General features: G+C 33.4%; 1 long non-coding RNA gene across 3 annotated transcripts; it reads right to left on the reverse strand.

Moving 5' to 3' along the window:
- Nucleotides 1-13,268: 13,268 nt before the first annotated feature.
- On the reverse strand, nt 13,269-16,094 carry LOC139885794 (uncharacterized). 3 transcript variants are annotated; one of them, XR_011772099.1, is made up of 5 exons: nt 15,906-16,094; nt 15,678-15,802; nt 14,391-15,547; nt 14,152-14,286; nt 13,269-14,037 (listed from the first exon to the last, which is right to left on the reverse strand). It is a non-coding gene; the product is annotated as an uncharacterized lncRNA (long non-coding RNA). The 3 variants fall into 3 exon arrangements; XR_011772097.1 differs by having other exon boundaries at nt 14,152-15,547; XR_011772098.1 differs by having other exon boundaries at nt 14,152-15,485; nt 15,579-15,802.
- Between the last annotated feature and the right edge of the window lie 4,889 nt (nt 16,095-20,983).

The raw sequence follows: 20,983 nt of genomic DNA on the forward strand, positions 1-20,983 counted from the left end.
ATGTTCAACAATTTTGGTAGTGATCCAAATTGTGTTGAGCATTCCATGATAGCAACTAGTGAAAGATTCTTGGTATTTAATGCAAGTGAAACAACTACAAGCTTTAATATGTGGATAGGCCTCCATGTTACTTAATTATCTACTAATATCAGTATGACATTGAACCGAAAATATGTTATGAAATTGGAAGTATGATTTATGTTTTGACTATTAAATCACTAATATAACATATGTGCCGAAGAGATTATGCATGTCTAGTATAATTCTAGAGTACACATTGTGATAGGGCTCAAGTACTTGTAAAATTCAACCATGGATTATGGTTTAATTCACAATGTGAATCCTTAAAATATATTAAAATATGTTGAGTTTACTATTGATCAAGATGGTTATACATCTACAAGTTGTTGGATTTTACACTTGGTATGTATGAGGTGTCTTGGATCAAAAGATGAATGTTGAGATTATTGATACTATAAATTTATTGTCATTATTTCTTGATTGTAGAAGTGGACATGTAAATGACTGATCAATCAATTAACTTTGAAAATAAGAATTTGATAAATCCTTGGATAAAAGGATTGTAAAGGGAAATTGATTGAAGTCATAATGAATGAGTTTAAAGTTTATGGTGATCCCTATTTATGGGACGTTCTTTGACTAAGGCATGTTGTTAATGTAAAAAGAAAAGTCTAGACACTTATGCCTTAGACAAATTGTATTTCGTGGGTTGATCACGAATGTAGTGATATATGTGAATTTTGTTGGGTCACAACATAATTTAATAAAATCACTTGACAAAAGCATTAGCCAGAAGCGCGCAAGTTGGCTAATGATGTGGGATTGAAGTCCATTAAATCTTCCAAAGTGAGACGCCCAATTCCCTTCTAGTACAACGCTAGAAGCTGAATTCAATGAGGTAAGCTTTACTTTCTGAAGATTGAAACACATAAATATACTGATCCCAAAGTATGTGTTTAGACCCGTAAGTGGAGTAGGTTGAAGTTAAACTTCTTAATGCCTCTTTTGAAAAATTGCATATGCGGGTGCAAGATGGAAAAGAGTTACCTATGTGAGTATGAAGTTTTGCCGCTTCAAAGAAGCTTGGACTTGGCTTCCTATATACTCATGAAAGGATATGGACGCATGACTTATAAAATCGTCAAGACGAACATTAGAGAAATGTAAGAAACTGATGTGTATATTATTTTATAATTTTCAAATGAATTGAAGGGTTCAATTCTTCACGAACACCCTGATTTTCGAATTCTCGTAAATAATATACTAAGTGGAAATTCAATTCTTCACGAACATTTTCATTTATGCATTGGTTTGTGTGTTTGTTCAAGTTATTAAGTAAATCTAAGGATTACACTAAAATGGGGGGGATTGTTGGTGATTTTAGTGTCTTCAGTCATTTTGTGTGATAGGGTGATTTACTTGAGACAAATGGATTTCTAGTTAAGCTTTATAACAAGTTAGGAGAGTGTGGAGTACACGCTTATTTAAGCTAAGTAAGTCATCTAATTGAAAGGTTGTGTTTGTTAGTTGGTGTCTTTTTGGCCAAAAGACATAACTCTTCATGAATTGGTGACACTTTTAATGAAATGGTGTAACTTCATGAAATGGTGTAACCATGGTACCTTTAAACCAAGAGGTGTGACATTTCATGGAAAGTTTTACACCAAAAGATGCAACTTTTCATTGTGACCTTTCATACTCTATAAATAAGAGTATTTGTCTCACATTTCAAGATGATAAAAGATTGATCATTCACAATATACAAATTATCTATGTTCTGACTTCCAATTTTAATTGTCTATATTAGAGTTGTGCCTTTGTCTTATCTCGAATAAAGATTTCGTGTAACCATAAGACAATCATGTATAGGGTCGAAATACTTTATCACGAAAGTGACTACACGATTCAAAGGTTTATCCGGGCATTCAAACCCTGTTATCCAACATAAAACATATTCTCTCATAAGATGTGTATATATATACACACACACACACACACACACACACACACATATGTATAGTGGTAGAATCAAGGTGAAGTAACCAATCGGGGGGAAGCGGGGGAAGCAAATTTTTTTTTTGTTTTTTGAAAAAACTTTGTTCACGAACATTATAGATCGGATGAAAATATGAACATGTAATAAAGACACTTTGTGATAAAATGTTTTTATTTTGGCGGAAAAACGCTCGAAGAAGTAATATATAACAATTATCGTATTTTCCGAGCGTATGTTGAGGTTTTAGATATTAGGGTTTAGATATCAGGGTTTAGATATTATGGTTTATAGGGTTTAGATATTAGGGTTTAGAAATTTAGGGTTTAGGGTTTAGATTTATGGTTTAGATTTAGAATTTAGATTGAGTTTTTAAAACGAACGGTTTAGAGTTTAGGGCTTAGGGTTTTGAGTTTAGGGACTAAACCCAAAACACCAAACCCTAAACCCTAAACCCTAAACTCTAAATCGGGCTAAATTTTACTTCACAAAACATGAAATAAAAAAAAACGTTAACATTCTTCACGATCAATATTATCTTGAATGTTATTTTTGTCGATCGTTTTCCCGCATAAATAATAACATTCATCACGAAGTGTCTTTTTTAAATGTTCATATTTTCGTGTGATCTTGATGCCTGGAAAAAAAAATTCCAAAAAAAGAAAAAAATAAAAAATTTTGCTTCCCCCCGCTTCTCCCCGATTGGTTACTTCCCCATTGATCATGCCCCTATATATATATATATATATATATATATATATATATATATATATATATATATATATATATATATATATATATATATATATATATATATATATATATATAGAGAGAGAGAGAGAGAGAGAAGTAGCTTAGAAATGAACATTATACGATACTTAAAGTTGTTTCAAGCAAAATCAATGAAGAAAAACAGAACAATTAGCAACAATACAATAATATTAGTGCAATAAATACATAGTAAAATATAAGAACAAAATTTATACATAATCATGAGAAAATGGCGGATATATGTTTACAAAGAGAACCTGAAGAGGTTGCAATTTTCACCCAATAACTTATGAAAGTGTCAATTTGAGTTATGAATAACACCCTCATAGTGCCAATTAAAAACATGTGTCTAAACGCGCTAATGCGTTAGATGGGACGAACGATTCGATAACTGCCTAAAGTGTACATACATGCATACATGTTACAACTTCGTACATCAATGAGTTTAGGTACTAAATTATTATTATATAGCAGTTGACAGTTGTTGCTGTGTATACCTGGTAACATATGGTGATATCTTTTGCTTATTGTGGCATGCAGTTGTTCACTTGTGTTTGCTGCAAGATGTGATAGGAGGTGCTAATTTCTTCAGATGATTATGCTTTTTTCAAAATGGTGTTTTGGGTACTTTTTCAAATACCCAATCGAAAACGAAATCTTTAAGCTGGTTTCTAAAAGGAGAACTGGTTTTTGTAGGCTGGTTACCAAGTACCGAAAATATCCTATCGTTCGTGAGCACCCTGTATACCTATGCTTTCGTTACCTGATCTTGAAAATGATTCCGGACATGCGATACCACGTGGCCCGTGCATCATCATCATCATCATCGTCATCTTTGAGTCAACCCTATAACCGCAAGGATCAAAGGATCATATTGTTAGGATCTGGTAGTTTTGCATAGGGCAGTGTAAACCTAAAACCACAAACACAATATCCACGCATATATGCAGCAGAAAAAATAGATGTCTACCTTCAGGTTGAAGGAAAACAAACAGTTCAGATGATGAAAAATGATTTCAATCTGTAGGCGAAAAGTCATATACTTGCTGCCAATGCTAATATATAGGCTGCAAATGATGTTATCTTCTTCAGAAAATCCTCCATGCTTTATATTGGGTCTTAGATAATTCAACCATAAGTCAACGGTTTTCTTGAAAGAAAAAAAGGCCAACATTTTGCACAAGAGAAAAAGCACCCTGGTGAAGAAATTTGGTACCAGATTATAAGACAGAATAGTAAAATTTAAGAACAAGAACTTATTGGAAATCCTTCTCCAATTATAGAAAAACTCTTATTACAATCATGTTATTACATAAAGCAACTATCCCTATTTATAGTTGATTAAACTTGTCCATTAAGCAAGTCTAGAATAATCTAGGATAATCAAGTTTAGAATAATCTAGAATAGTCAAGTTTAGAATAAATTAGAAAAGTCAAGGAAGAAGCAAAATTGAAAATAATGACGACTAGCCCACTTGTTATCCGTTCACATGTTCCACCTCCTCAAATCCATTTGAGATATAATTTCACAAAATAACTATTACTTTATGTCAAGATTGGTCCAACAATCACCCCCCCAATCTTGACCTTGAGTAATCATTTATTTCTTTGAGTCTTCAATCCTTTGAACCCCAAGAATCTCTCTCATTTCAGCAAACTTTAACTTCGGCAATGCTTTTGTAAGAATATCAGCCCGTTGCTGATCCCCACTGATGTGTTCAACTTTAATCTTCTCCATTTCAACACATTCTCGTATGAAATGATACCGTGTGTCGATATGCTTACTTCTTCCATGAAATACCGGATTTTTCATCAATGATATTGCTGACTTATTATCAACTTTGATCACGACTTGTTCTTCTTTTCTTCCAGTTATTTCAGCTAAGAGTCCCCTTAACCATATTGCTTGACAAGCTGCTGCAGTAGCAGCCATAAATTCTGTTTCGCAGGATGATAAGGCCACTGTTTGTTGTTTTTGTGAATTCCAAGCAATAGGTCCATCATCAAAGTAGAACACTAATCCAGTAGTACCCTTTCCATCATCTGGGTCCACCGAGAAGCTGCTGTCACTAAATCCAAGTAGGTTATTGCTACCATTCCTTCGATAGTGAATACCCAGGTCTACTGTACCTTTCAAGTACCTGAGAATTTGCTTAACAGCTTGAAGATGAGTAATTTTAGGAGTTTGCATATACCTACTTGCATATACCTACTTGCATATCCCACCGAGTATGCAAGATCCGGCCGTGTATGAGTTAAATACCGAAGGCATCCAATTGTTTTCCGGTATTCAGTTGCATCAACACATTTGCTGCCATCATCTTTCATCAACTTCAGACCTGGTCCCATTGGATATTTGGTGGAATTGCACTCCCACATTCCTGCTTCCTCTAGGATTCTTTTAGCATATCTTGATTGATGAATTTTTATTCCATCTATGCCTTGTATTACTTCGAGTCCGAGATAATAAGAAAGTAAGCCCAGATCACTCATCTCGAATTTATCTTCCATTTGCCTTTTGAATTGTTTGATTTTCTCCAGGTTATTACCCGTTACAATCAAATCATCAACATAAATTCCTACCAAAAGTGATCCTTCTTGTGTTCTTTTTGTGTATACAGCTTGTTCAAGCTTACACCTTTGAAATCCATATTCCTTTAGAACTCCATCTAATTTTGTATTCCAAGCACGTGGAGCTTGCTTCAAGCCATAGAGAGCCTTTGACAGTCTGTACACCTTTTGTTCCTTCCCCTTTATCACAAAACCTTCTGGTTGAGATACAAAGACTTCTTCCTTGAGGTCACCGTGTAGAAATGTTGTTTTAACATCTAGGTGATGAACATCCCACCCTCTTTGGGCTGCCAAAGCTAGAATAAGTCTAACAGTCTCAAGTCTAGCTACAGGTGCGAATACCTCGTCAAAGTCTACACCATGTGTCTGGATGTAGCCTTTGGCAACTAGCCGTGCTTTATGTCGTGTGACATTTCCTTTTGCATCCCTTTTAATTTTGTATACCCATTTTAGTCCAATAGGTCGGTGTCCTTGGGGTAGATCCATTAACTCCCAAGTATTATTCCTTTCAATGGAAGCTATTTCACCTTCCATAGCTTGCTTCCATTCTTTATGTCTTGTAGCTTCCTTGAAATTTGTTGGTTCTCCTTCGGTAAGAAGAAGATCATATATATCACTTTGATTTTTCCAACCTCGTGGTGGTGTATCATCATATGTCTCCTCTTCTGCCATAGATGGATCTGACTCATTGACTGTATCTGTCGGGAGACGAGACATCATAGGTCCTCGCTGTTTTACTGTTGTTTCACGACTGCTAACATCAGAATGGGTTATGCTTTCCTCATTGGTCGATCTTCCTTGACTTGAGGAGTTGCTGCTTTGTGGGCTATATGAGCTACTTGGGCTGCCTGGTTCAGTAGGCCCATTTTCGGAATTTTGATCAGCTGAGACAACTTTACCGGGGTTTATATGTATCACGAATTCTCCTTTTTGATTAGGTTCTTGATTGTATTCTACTCCGGAATGCCAATCCCATTTGCGTGCTTCATCAAATTCCACATCTTGACTGATTACGATTTTCATCTTCTCGGGATCATACATACGATGTGCCTTAATTCCTGGTTCAGTTCCTAAATAAACCATAGGAATACTTCTGTCATCAAGTTTTTTTACTTGATCTGAAGGTACTTTCACATATCCAACACATCCAAACACACGTAAATGATCAAGATTTGGTCTTCTTCCTTTTAAAACCTCATATTGTGTTTGATTTTTCAGAATCTTTGTGGGCAACCTGTTTAGAACATAAACCGAGTGACGTGCTGCTTCAGCCCAGAAACTTTGTAGCATATCCATTGCTTTAAGAATACTCATTGTTGTGCTCATCACTGTTCGATTTCGCCTTTCAACGATACCATTCTGTTGTGGTGTGTAAGGTGCAGTCAATTGTCTTGTGATTCCAGCATAATCACAATACTGATTGAATTCGTTAGATGTAAATTCTCCTCCCCGATCAGTTCTAAGGACCTTTATTTTCCTTCCATATTGATTTTCAGCAATCGCCTTGAATTTCTTGAATTGCTCAAATGCCTCTCCTTTGGTTTTTAACATGAAGGACCACATAAACCTGCTGTGATCATCAACAATCAGCAGAACGTACCTGTTTTCAGCTTGGGTGGCAGGGGGAATAGGTCCGCACAGATCTGCATAAACCTGTTCCAGTGGATTTTGGGCTCTAAAAGTCGTCTGGACAGAAAAACTTTGTCGTGAATGTTTCTCTGCTAAACATGCTTCACACATCTGTGTAGGGTGGTCAATAACCGGCACTCCATCCACTAGCTTGTTGGTCCCTAGTCGCTTTATTGTATCAAAATTCACATGACCGAGACGGGCATGCCACAACCATGCTGGATCATCAATCTTGGCATGTAAACAAATTGGTGTCTCAACCTCGAGATTAATTTTATACAGCCGATTAGGAGACCTTTGAACCTTCATTAGCAGCGATCCATATGTTAAAAGAATAGATCCTCTTCCTTCTATATCTACATACGAGTTGTCCCCAAACCTCACTGTACCACCAATATCCGTATCAAGTTTTGAAAACAGTCCTTTGTTTCCTGTCATGTGGTTTGTTGCTCCAGTATCTAAGTACCACATGTTTTCTCCACCATCATGTGACTCATACTTTGCTGGAAAAACCTTCTTTTCACTTAGATGAATTACTTCCTTCTCGCTTCTTTGATTGGCTACGGACATCAATAGTGCAGGTCTGTCATCATTAGCCACTGGTAGTTCGGTTGATCTAGCTTGAGTCAAATTTGCTTGTTCTCTTTTCTTTCGTGTTGGACAATCCGATGAGAAGTGTCCAAATGCATCACATCGAAAACACTGCAGCTTGGATCGATCTTTAGTTAAGTTTTCAGTTGTTTGTCTACCAGCAAAAAAGTTTTGTCCGCGGCCTGAACCCCTTCCTCGACCACCAAACTGTCCACGACCTCGGCCCCTACCCCGGGTGTCTTGGCCATTCCCTCGACCTCGACCAAAGCTGTTTTCCCTTTTCTTTCTTGAGTCCCATCCTTCATAGGACAACAGAAGTTGGTCATGGCTGTTATTTGTAGTCTTTAGACTGGTTCGTTCTTCGTAAGCTTTTAGCCTACCCACAACTTCCTGAAATTTCACCGTTTTGAGATCAACCAGTTGTTCGATAGTGGCTGCCATATTTAAGAATTTTTCTGGTATGGCAGTTAATATTTTTCTCAACAACGTGGTTTCCTCAATGACGGTTCCAAGTGCAGCTGATTTTGTGGCAATTCCAGAAAGTTTTGCTGCAAAATCATCAATTTTTTCGCTATCTTTCATCCGTGCTGCTTCAAATTCAGCTTTAAGAGTTTGAAGCCTAGCCTCCATCACTCGTTCAACTCCAAGGTGACGGGTCTTGATTGCATCCCAGATTTCCTTTGCATGGGTGCAACCTGCAACTTGAAGAATCAAGTCTTCAGGTAAAGAGTGATACAGATAAGCGATTGCAGCATTATCCTTTTTCTGATCGACATCAGTTCCAGGTTCAATTGATTCCCAGATTCCATGTGCCTTAAAAATCGCTTTGATCCTAAGCGACCAGATGGGATAATTGGTCGCAGTTAGGATAGGGCACTGGAACGTAAGATGGCTGGTATCCTTGATTGCATCCGAGGTATTGATAATATCCCCCATGAATCTGGTCTTCGATCGACGCTCGTATTTTTCTGTCTTAGAATCTGGTGATTGATCTAGTCCTTTTGATCAACAACACGATCCCTTTTGTAACTTAGCTCTGATACCAATTGAAGAAATTTGGTACCAGATTATAAGACAGAATAGTAAAATTTAAGAACAAGAACTTATTGGAAATCCTTCTCCAATTATAGAAAAACTCTTATTACAATCATGTTATTACATAAAGCAACTATCCCTATTTATAGTTGATTAAACTTGTCCATTAAGCAAGTCTAGAATAATCTAGGATAATCAAGTTTAGAATAATCTAGAATAGTCAAGTTTAGAATAAATTAGAAAAGTCAAGGAAGAAGCAAAATTGAAAACAATGACGGCTAGCCCACTTGTTATCCGTTCACATGTTCCACCTCCTCAAATCCATTTGAGATATAATTTCACAAAATAACTATTACTTTATGTCAAGATTGGTCCACACCTGAAACAACAAATAAATCAACGGTTTCTTTAAAAAAGTTAAACTTCACTAAAAAAAAATGATGAACTTTTCTAAAAAAGTGGTCCAAATAGATAATTTTGCAACAAGTTACATTTGTGTATGATGTGATGTAAAGGTAACTTTTTCCCCGACTCTTCGTCTTTCACTTTGATGCTTGACGTGCCTAATACGACACCAAAACAAAAAAATCTTTTAACTTTAAGATCATTACATGATAAGCAGTTGATTAAAGCTAAAGAGAGTTATAAAATTTTCAGTTATCTAACGGATCCATAAGTATACTTACAATCACTATACCTTCCAAAAACATTATTTTCTTTAAGATTAGTTGCACCTGACATCCAACCCTGCATAGAAAATTGAAAATGATAACTACTACTAACCACACAAATAAGATAACATAGAAAATTAAAAATTATTCAAAATAAAGCCGAGTTTTTTATGTGTAACTAAACACATAATCATTTCTTGTTCTTTGGCTACTTTCCTAGAATGATCAATCTTAAATTTTCAGTATATGATATAATGGTATTACTTAGCACAAATGATGAGCATAAACTTACACTGTCTATGAAAATGAATAATGAATCGGATCAAATATTGATTAATCACTAACAGATGTAATGAAATATAAAGGATGTATTACATAAATCTAAAAACTCACTTTCAATACAATCTGACTATAAAATCAATCAAAAAGTAAATATATTAATAAAGATTTATGATGCTACCTGCTTGTATTTCGCCATGTATCAAATATGAATTTTGTAATCGAATCAAATACGCATCAGAAATTAATTTTTTCCCTTTCCAATATGTATTTCGACATATATTCATCACCGAATCTAAGATATACGATATGCATCTGACATCCATGAACCCTAATTTTAGCACATGTTTATTGTTAGCATTACAATCAATACTATACTAATTCGAATAGGCACTAAACTTTTAAACCAAACCATTGCAGGCTTGCCTCAATGGTATCCCCACACCTTGTGTTTGGGGTTAGGTCATGGGTTCGAGCCTCGCTCTGTCCATCCTATTAATAAATCTGCCTGAAATATGGAGCTCTCGATTGACCCCAGGGGGTATTCTCTTGGATCTATTCATTATTCAAACCCGGTCTACCTGACCTCGAGATGGATTAAGGATCGGGTTCATACAAAAATGGTAACCTATAAACAGAAATCGATTGCTAACCTTTATACTTCAAAATTACTAACTGATTTCAGATTTATATTCATAAATCGATTGCTAACCTGATGTCGATGTTAACCGATTACTAAACTGATGTGGATATTACCTTTTGAAATCAAGATAATTAATATAATTTTGAAATCAAGACAAATAACTGTAATTTATAAGAAAATTTACACATCTGGTGTAGAAAGCAAATAATAAAATTTTGAAATCAAGACAAATACATGTAATCGTGCAGAACCTTTGAAAGTTCATCCATGCCTCCAGCCACCTATATTTCACTGGTATATATACGAATGTTTGAGACTTTTAGTATCATTTAATTAACATTTTTTTTTTTTTTGTAAAATTATAAACAAATAAAAATAAATATTAATCATTATACCACCCTTAAACGTATAGATGAACTCTTGGACAAAAAGCTCAATAGAAGAGAGAGGGATCAAACGCACAGAGAGAAGTATCATCAAATTAGGGTTTTAAAACGAAGAATTAAAATTATAACATAAACCTGAAAGATGCCATATGCTTTTCAACAACATACCCTTTTCCTACTTTGGTTTGTAACCCCACTAAATTTCGTATACTTAAAACTCGTTGCAACTAATAAGCCTGAAGGTGTTAGTCTGCGCAATCAACAAACATAAAGATGGAGGATGCCTGATTGAGACGCAGAAATAGATAAATTCCGGATCTAATCTAATAAATATAACCTGAAAGTATGAAACAAATTACTTGAATGCTAACTAAATTAGGTGACAAGATTGTAGCATACCTTTGGGAGTACGAATACACAAATTTTCTTCTATATTTAGCTTGATTAGTTTACTTTCAAGAACTTCAAAGACCACGTATGTCTTTGACCCACTACAAAATCAAACTTAGCGAGTTAGTGTCAGGTAGTAAACGAAGCAATCACCATTTTTTTTTCTGCAACTACATTGGTCTAGAGGTGGCAAAACATTACGGTTATCAAAGTTGGGTAAAGGTCAAAATCGCAATCTAATTTCTCCGGTCAGTAGACCCGTAAACACCTTACGTTTGTAACCACTTTACAGATATTCATTCACTGCTTTTAATATGAGTTATATAAATGAAGAATTTTTCAAAACGACATCCCTAAGGGCTATCGTTAAAGTGCATAAAAGTCATGAACGTCACTGTTATTTAGTTATGTTAAAGTGATAGTTATTTAAAGTCTTTTATGCACCTTAACGGAAGCCCTTGAGGATGTTGAAATTTGTATATTCAATATTACAAATTGCAGTATACTTTTTGAAACAGAACTATTTAAGAGGCTTTACACATTGTTATTAAACTTTGAGCAACTTAGCTAGTTACCCTATTTCAGTTATAGCTAGTAATCTAAACGTTGACCCGTTAGAGGTGAAGAATAACCCACATGTACCAATGGAAGTCCAAGGTTGAGCTGTCATACTGACTTATTTTTTAAATAATATAGCAGAGAAAATGCGGTAACTACCTTCAAGATTGAGTTGCAATATGTTGATTTTTTTAAAATAGCATTTTTTAGTAGGATGCTTTCAAAAATAGAAAAACTACATTTTTTTGACAAAAATGGTAAAATCGAAGTTTGAAACTTCGGTTTTGGTGAACCCGAAGTTTCAAACTTCGGTTTGTGTGCTTTTTGACCATGTAGCCCAAATCCGAAGTTTCAAACTTCGGATTTGTTATTTTTTTATTTTTTTACCCTATGCACATTTCCAAAATCCCTTGTGTCATAAATGGAGTATATTATTTATTTCATTGTTATGGACCCACTATCTTTCACCTCCACCATGTTAATCTTTAACCAATTGTTGTTCTTGGTGGGTTTCGTGGATGTGAAGCATATTTGAGAACGAGAAATTGGTGAAAATGTTGTCTATTTATTTATTTATTTTATTTACTCTGTATATTTTAAGATTTGAGGTTCTACACTTCAAATTAATTGACATATAGTGGCACACATATGTAACAATTGTTATATATATGTCATTGTAGGGTGTTATTAGTGACACTTGTTTATTTATGTCACTAGAGAAATTAAATATTTTATGACATTTATTATTTTGTTTCATTATTGCACATCCTCACTCATGACACAAATATATAATATGTCTCCGTAGTCTGTAACCAATAAAGAATGGATTATAAATGTTCATATGCGATGTTCCATGTGCCACATTTGTCAAAATTTGAAATTTTATAAATTGAAAAAATTTGATGCATTTACTATTGTCTCTTATTTTCAATTTTTTCATATCCCTTCCCAAATTTATTTTACACCCTTATAACTTTCTTTCTTATATTTAGTTCATGATGCAATTTCTATCACAAACACCCTCAACCACAAGGGTATAAAATATAAAATAATTACACAAGGGTATTATGAAAACCACACTATAATTATAGTGAATTAATAAAAAAAAATAAAAATGAAAATATCCATCACCCACTAATTATATAGGCATACGGTAAAAAAAAAAAAAAATCAAATCCGAAGTTTAAAACTTCGAATTTGGGATATATAAAATAATGATTGTCATAATATACGAATTTGTTTTTAAAAAAAGAATTACGATTGTGTTGCGCGCTTACCTTGATTAGGAAATGTTTTGAAAACTCTTGTACATCATTCTTTGATAAGCCACCTTTCTAATACATTTTGTTAACAATATTTATAATATTCATCAATGTTAGGCTGCCTACTCCACAAACAATACTTCTAAGAGAACTTGCAAAAATAGATAATCTAAAAACTGATTACATAATATATAAAGTAGTAACGTTGAATAGCACCAAAAGAATTTGTCCATACGTCCATCATGAACCAAAGGAGTGTACAATGTTAAGAAATCATTTCCATTTCCAGTAACAATGATAAGAACCCTTTTAGTAATATATGTCACTCGCCAATATAGATGTAGATTAGAACAGTTAATTTAAAAATTATTCATGCTAAGTTTAACGGGTTATATACATGATATACTAGCTTTAGTAGCCCGTGCGTTGCACGGTGGCTAAAAATGTTTGTATAGTAATTCATATTTGTTATACATTAAGTACATGTATCTGCGACAATATGTTAAATCACACATGTTACAAATACATGGTTAATGATAAAAGAAAACGATCAAATACATGTAAACGTTATGTTAAGTCACGCATGGTCCATGTACCCTAATGAAATGAAATTAATTGAAATTAAAAGTGTCATGATGAAATTCAGTAGCAGACTAGCAGTCTATAATTTTTTAGAGTTCATACATATACTAATCAAACACTTAAGTTTTAAGACCACAAAACAAATACAAACAACATGATCACCATCAAAAATTCAACCAAATAAACCAATCATCAGTATAATTTGTTACCTAAATTCCATATTGCAATTCTAAAAGCCAATTTTGTACAGCCACAATCAAACATTTAACTTTGAAAACCCAAATACACATCTACGCTGGTTAATCATCACTGAAATCTTAAGTGTACCCTTTCAAGAATATGTACCCTTAACTTATAATATGATAATGATGTTTTAAGTTCTAACTTTAATATGAGAAAGATTATAGTTTTAACTTATAGTTTAAAAGTGGTCATGTTGAGTGGCAGTTAGATCATTCAGATTTAGTAACAACAAAACTTAACAACGATTAGATTAATCATATCTCATTTGATGCACGTTTACATAATCAATGTGTAGTTATAATTAAAGCCACTAATGACAATGATATTTTAATTACCTCAAGCTTTCTTGATTGAGCTTCTGTTTTAGCATCTTGAAACCCAAGCTTGAATTTTTGCCCCTTCTCTTTGGTAACTACATAATAGAACAGTTAACGTTAATAATCTACCAAAAGTCAACTTTGAATAAATAAATAAATATATATTATAAAAATCACATTTGAATCATAATTGGAAGGGTGAACATAACTAAGCATGCTGACTTAAGGGGATGTTCTTCTTCCCAATTACAACGTTTGGTAGGGTCTGGAATGTTTTGCATACATCCATTGTTCACTTCAAAGTGTGTAACTATTTGATACATTTTCTTCCTTCTTCTTGAACTCTAATTACAAGTTATCGAATAAAAAATGAACATAAATTAATAAATTAACTTATGAATTTGAATGATATACAAGCACATTTAATATATGCCAAACTCGACTGGACCTCTGTAGCTCGAATCAACGCAGGCGAGAAATCAACAGAATTCTGTTTTTTGGGAGCTGTATATCAAATAACACCATTACTTGCAACATTTTTGTATACATATAATGGACACACAACTATAAATCACAACCAAAACTGACCTCAACCTTTTGCTTGAAGAATCATAAACTACCTGTTAACCAAAACTGACCTAATTATTCGATGATGTTTGATATTTAATGTGTTCACCAAAACTCTAGATGTAGATTGATCAGTAGGAAGTCAACAGGTGGATCACAAGTGTCGATGGTTATGGTTTTTTGTAAAATAAGAGCAAAAGAAACTTACTCCTCTAATGGAAACTACATATGCAATTTAATATTTCCTAATGTTCAATAAATATCACAAAAAGTTTATAATTAATTATTAGTAGAAATAAGGCTCAGGTGTATATATAAATCAAGCAAGAAAATATGAATCTGCATGGCTGCAATCCATAGGTTTGCCCGCTAAGATACGAACTCATTTTTTCTCATTGCTCGACCTAACTCTCACATTTTTTCATCATAGCCTATCTTTTTTAACCGTCTTACCATGAATAACATTCATGCTTATTTGGGAGTTGTATGGTTGCAATCACTGTTTGCCATGCCAAAAAATAACCTATTTGTTGTAATTGCAACACCCAACTAAGAAACAACAATCATCATTGCAATAACTTCCCCGCATGAAGTTTAAAACATATAAAGCAGCATGTGCTAGCATAAAAATTAATTAGGCTCAGTCCTTGAATTGAAAACTGAGAACAAAACAGCTCTCAATAGCCAACATGGAACAACTGCATTCCCAACAGTTGCATAATTTTCCAAATTTCAAACAACATTCAGTTCACAAAACCATAGAATATTAGCCAACACCATAAGTAACATAATATTCTGTATATAACTGCGAAACCCTGAATTTGTTTAAAAATTAGTTAGGCTCGGACCTGAGATTGAGATTTAAGGATAAAACAGGATTCAAGACCCACCATGGCTGCATACACTAACAGTTGCATCAATTACATGCCGTCTAAGTGTTGCCACGCCAAGGCACATATCCTACAGTCATTGTTCCCTAAATAATAACACCAATCACAGCCACCATGAATATAAGCGCCAACGTGACAAAACAGTGCCCTGAAAAGTAGGATCCAATAATTATACAAACCTTTCAAATATCGATTAGCATAAAGAGGCAAAGCAAGCCAAGTAGACAGAGGACACCACACTCCTTTACAGAACGGGTGTTAATGTTAGCAAAGCATACAAAATTATTTAGCCAAGGAGTAGCCACCATGCCCGAGGACGACAACCAATCTAGGGGGAGTGGCTGTCATGTCCAAAGTCAGCAACTAAGATCCTTGAAACAATTACTACTGAAACTCACAAAATCTGCAAAAAAAAAAAAAACAACCAACATAATAACCGCTTATCACATATTGATTTGCCTAAAAAAATCATGAAGCAAAAAAGTTATAATAAACAGATTCACCACCTCGACTATAAACTGTAGAACACCTAAAGGGTTCTATAGGTTAATCAAGTTTCAATCGATATGAACAAATTGATATGTGAAAACGTTCGAAAATCGATATGAACAAATTGCTATGAACAATCGTTATGAACAAATTGAACAATCGATTGTGTATTTGTGGTTCAATTAGGTAACCCTAATTGAAGAACATGTACCGATCGAGTGAAATGAAAGGGAGAAAGTTAGGGTTCAAGAGAAATTGAAAGATACGGTTTTTTTTTTAATTGTTTAATAGTGTGGCCAATGAATTTTGGACAGATGTCATGCTGTGAGCAATTAGTGGAATAGGGGTAGGGAATAGGTTAGAGGTATACACGTGGCATATCTATGCCAATTATTATAGGTTATAGATATAGATATAGATATAGATAGATAGATACTAGAAGATAAATAGATAGATAGATATAACCTTACTCCTTTGCTTTTATACAAGTAATAAAAAACAAAGTGAAAAAAGTTAACAACATATTAGGTTATCCATTCTCTTATCCTTATAGTATGATTTAAGTTAAAAAAAAATTAAGCCAAGTATCACATTACATAACAATACAACAATCTAGTTTTGAAAAAGTTGTTCAACCATACCAATATGTTGTGTATGCAAATTTGGTTTTGGATATCAAAAACAGTCGAACATCTTTTATATATGATGTCAAAATACTCATCTACATCTACATTCGAAAAATAGTATATAAATAAATATATTTACGAAGGTATTACGTATTCAATTCTTACATTCAAATCGATTAAGATCATCAACAAAATGCGGATTGTTGAAGAATGTCTTTCAAAAGTATAAAAATTAAAAAGACATGAAAATAGACCTAGATTAACCATCAAATAATTTTAAGATTCAAACAAAAGAAAATATAGAAATCAAACCTTAAAAACTGAAATTGCCCATCAAATAGAATGAGATTAAGGAGATTTTAAATGTTCTGGAAATCAAACCTTATAAATTGAAATTGCCCAGCATGCATCGAACAAATATGTGAATCCATTCGAAACCCCAATTGTTTGAGATCCATATGATTCGAAGATTCATAATCAAGAAACAAATCGTTGATTTAGGGTTTGTGAATTTAAAAGATGATGGCGAATTTATGGTTTGGATCTTGTGAATATACAATCCAATCGAGACGTTATATACCAAGTGTAGGAAGTCTGCAACGATTCACTTTCTGAACGATTTGTTTGATATTAAATGTTCGGCGACTTCCTTCATGAACAGAAAATATGAAAAAGTTATCTCCGGTTGTTTTTTATTTTTAAGGCACTCCCTATCGTAACTAAACTATTCATCCTCTTAACCTTCCACATCAGCGCCACATCAACACCAATATCCTATAACTAACTCATAACTAAACACTCCCTATCATGGCTAAAACAATACTCCTCTTAATATACAACGTACAAGCAATAAAGCATCAAGTCCAACAATAAAAAGCACTGGGACCCGCAATTCCTATAACTCTTCCGTTAAATCTATGGTGAAAGCGGATAACTAACGCGGGTAATTAAGTGGTGCCTATGGTTAGTTACGGGTAATGAGCGGGTAATGGGCGGGTAACTAACCATAGGGGGTGGTCTAAGGATTTGAGAAGATTTTGAATAGAAACTGCTAGGTTTGAAACTAATTTTGTGTGCAGCGGTTTTGAAGGTTACCGTGGTGTAATTGTAAGGGTATATTAGGAAAGAAACTTAAATCTAACATCTAAGATAGTATTCTGACATAAGGTGAATACTGGCCATTAGATCAATTAAAAATTTACTATATTAAGGGTGGGGATTTATTTATTTAATGGGCTTTATTAAAATCTTACATAAATAAATATGACTTTACTTTAACTTTTTGTTATGTTACATAAATGGCAGTATGGGCGGGTCGCTGTGATATGGGTCATGGGTTAAATTAGACCAAATTTTAGTTGACCATTACCGTGATTAAAGTTTTTAAATTTCGACATTTTTTTTTCTGTCGGCGCGATACTAATGTTTGTACACGAATTATCAATCAAGTAAATAGCTTCTTTTTTTATTTTTTAACTTCTTGAAAAATAAAAGATACACGGTTGCATAAGAATTATGCCAACACATCCGAATAAGAATCGGTTGACTTATACTTAAATCACTACTGATAATTTGCTACTTGAAAAGACAATGTTTTGAAAAATTTCAGGCATGGTTGCTCTTCGTCTACACATGATTGGCTTTACGAGAGAATATTTGGAGAGTTAATGGAAGCAACATTCGCCCCAATCAACTTAGGATAATTACTAGTGTTTTAAGATTCATGTAAATTGCTCCCTGTGGAACGAACCTTGACTGAATACTTGCTAGTTGCAATAATGATCTGGTTTTTGTTGCCCGGGCGTTTGTGTTAATTAGTTAGGTTATTTGATCATTGTTTTTATATTATTTCAAAGTTGAAAACACGAGACGAACGCTCAAATCAACTTTTTGGCGCCGCTGCCGGGTGTAGTGACCCGAACTTTTCCATGTTTATATATATTAATTGAGATTGATATTTACATGATTAAATGTTTCCAACATGTTAAGCAATCAAACTTGTTAAGACTTGATTAATTGAAATAGGTTTCATATAGACAATTGACCACCCAAGTTGACCGGTGATTCACGAACGTTAAAACTTGTAAAAAACTATATGATGACATATATATGGTTATATATATAGTTAACATGATATTATGATAAGTAAACATATCATTAATTATATTAACAATGAACTACATATGTAAAAACAAGACTACTAACTTAATGATTTTGAAACGAGACATATATGTAACGTTTATCGTTGTAACGACATTTAATGTATATATATCATATTAAGAGATATTCGTACATCATAATATCATGATAATATAATAATTTAAAATCTCTTTTGATATTATAAACATTGGGTTAACAACATTTAACAAGATCGTTAACCTAAAGGTTTCAAAACAACACTTACATGTAACGACTAACGATGACTTAACGACTCAGTTAAAATGTATATACATGTAGTGTTTTAATATGTATTTATACACTTTTGAAAGACTTCAATACACTTATCAAAATACTTCTACTTAACAAAAATGCTTACAATTACATTCTCGTTCAGTTTCATCAACAATTCTACTCGTATGCACCCGTATTCGTACTCGTACAATACACAGCTTTTAGATGTATGTACTATTGGTATATACACTCCAATGATCAGCTCTTAGCAGCCCATGTGAGTCACCTAACACATGTGGGAACCATCATTTGGCAACTAGCATGAAATATCTCATAAAATTACAAAAATATGAGTAATCATTCATGACTTATTTACATGAAAACAAAATTGCATATCCTTTATATCTAATCCATACACCAACGACCAAAAACACCTACAAACACTTTCATTCTTCAATTTTCTTCATCTAATTGATCTCTCTCAAGTTCTATCTTCAAGTTCTAAGTGTTCTTCATAAATTTCAAAAGTTCTAGTTTCATAAAATCAAGAATACTTTCAAGTTTGCTAGCTCACTTCCAATCTTGTAAGGTGATCATCCAACCTCAAGAAATCTTTGTTTCTTACAGTAGGTTATCATTCTAATACAAGGTAATAATCATATTCAAACTTTGGTTCAATTTCTATAACTATAACAATCTTATTTCAAGTGATGATCTTACTTGAACTTGTTTTCGTGTCATGATTCTGCTTCAAGAACTTCGAGCCATCCAAGGATCCATTGAAGCTAGATCCATTTTTCTCTTTTCCAGTAGGTTTATCCAAGAAAATTAAGGTAGTAATGATGTTCATAACATCATTCGATTCATACATATAAAGCTATCTTATTCGAAGGTTTAAACTTGTAATCACTAGAACATAGTTTAGTTAATTCTAAACTTGTTCGCAAACAAAAGTTAATCCTTCTAACTTGACTTTTAAAATCAACTAAACACATGTTCTATATCTATATGATATGCTAACTTAATGATTTAAAACCTGGAAACACGAAAAACACCGTAAAACCGGATTTACGCCGTCGTAGTAACACCGCGGGCTGTTTTGGGTTAGTTAATTAAAAACTATGATAAACTTTGATTTAAAAGTTGTTATTCTGAGAAAATGATTTTTATTATGAACATGAAACTATATCCAAAAATTATGGTTAAACTCAAAGTGGAAGTATGTTTTCTAAAATGGTCATCTAGACGTCGTTCTTTCGACTGAAATGACTACCTTTACAAAAACGACTTGTAACTTATTTTTCCGACTAGAAACCTATACTTTTTTTGTTTAGATTCATAAAATAGAGTTCAATATGAAACCATAGCAATTTGATTCACTCAAAACGGATTTAAAATGAAGAAGTTATGGGTAAAACAAGATTGGATAATTTTTCTCATTTTAGCTACGTGAAAATTGGTAACAAATCTATTCCAACCATAACTTAATCAACTTGTATTATATATTATGTAATCTTGAGATACCATAGACACTTATACAATGTTTCGACCTATCATGTCGACACATCTATATATATTTCGGAACAACCATAGACACTCTATATGTGAATGTTGGAGTTAGCTATACAGGGTTGAGGTTGATTCCAAAATATATATAGTTTGAGTTGTGATCAATACTGAGATACGTATACACTGGGTCGTGGATTGATTCAAGATAATATTTATCGATTTATTTCTGTACATCTAACTGTGGACAACTAGTTGTAGGTTACTAACGAGGACAGCTGACTTAATAAACTTAAAACATCAAAATATATTAAAAGTGTTGTAAATATATTTTGAACATACTTTGATATATATGTATATATTGTTATAGGTTCGTGAATCAACCAGTGGCCAAGTCTTACTTCCCGACGAAGTAAAAATCTGTGAAAGTGAGTTATAGTCCCACTTTTAAAATCTAATATTTTTGGGATGAGAATACATGCAGGTTTTATAAATGATTTACAAAATAGACACAAGTACGTGAAACTACATTCTATGGTTGAATTATCGAAATCGAATATGCCCCTTTTTAT

The sequence above is a fragment of the Rutidosis leptorrhynchoides genome, chromosome 1, assembly GCF_046630445.1.
Source record: "Rutidosis leptorrhynchoides isolate AG116_Rl617_1_P2 chromosome 1, CSIRO_AGI_Rlap_v1, whole genome shotgun sequence".
Lineage (NCBI taxonomy): Eukaryota > Viridiplantae > Streptophyta > Magnoliopsida > Asterales > Asteraceae > Rutidosis > Rutidosis leptorrhynchoides.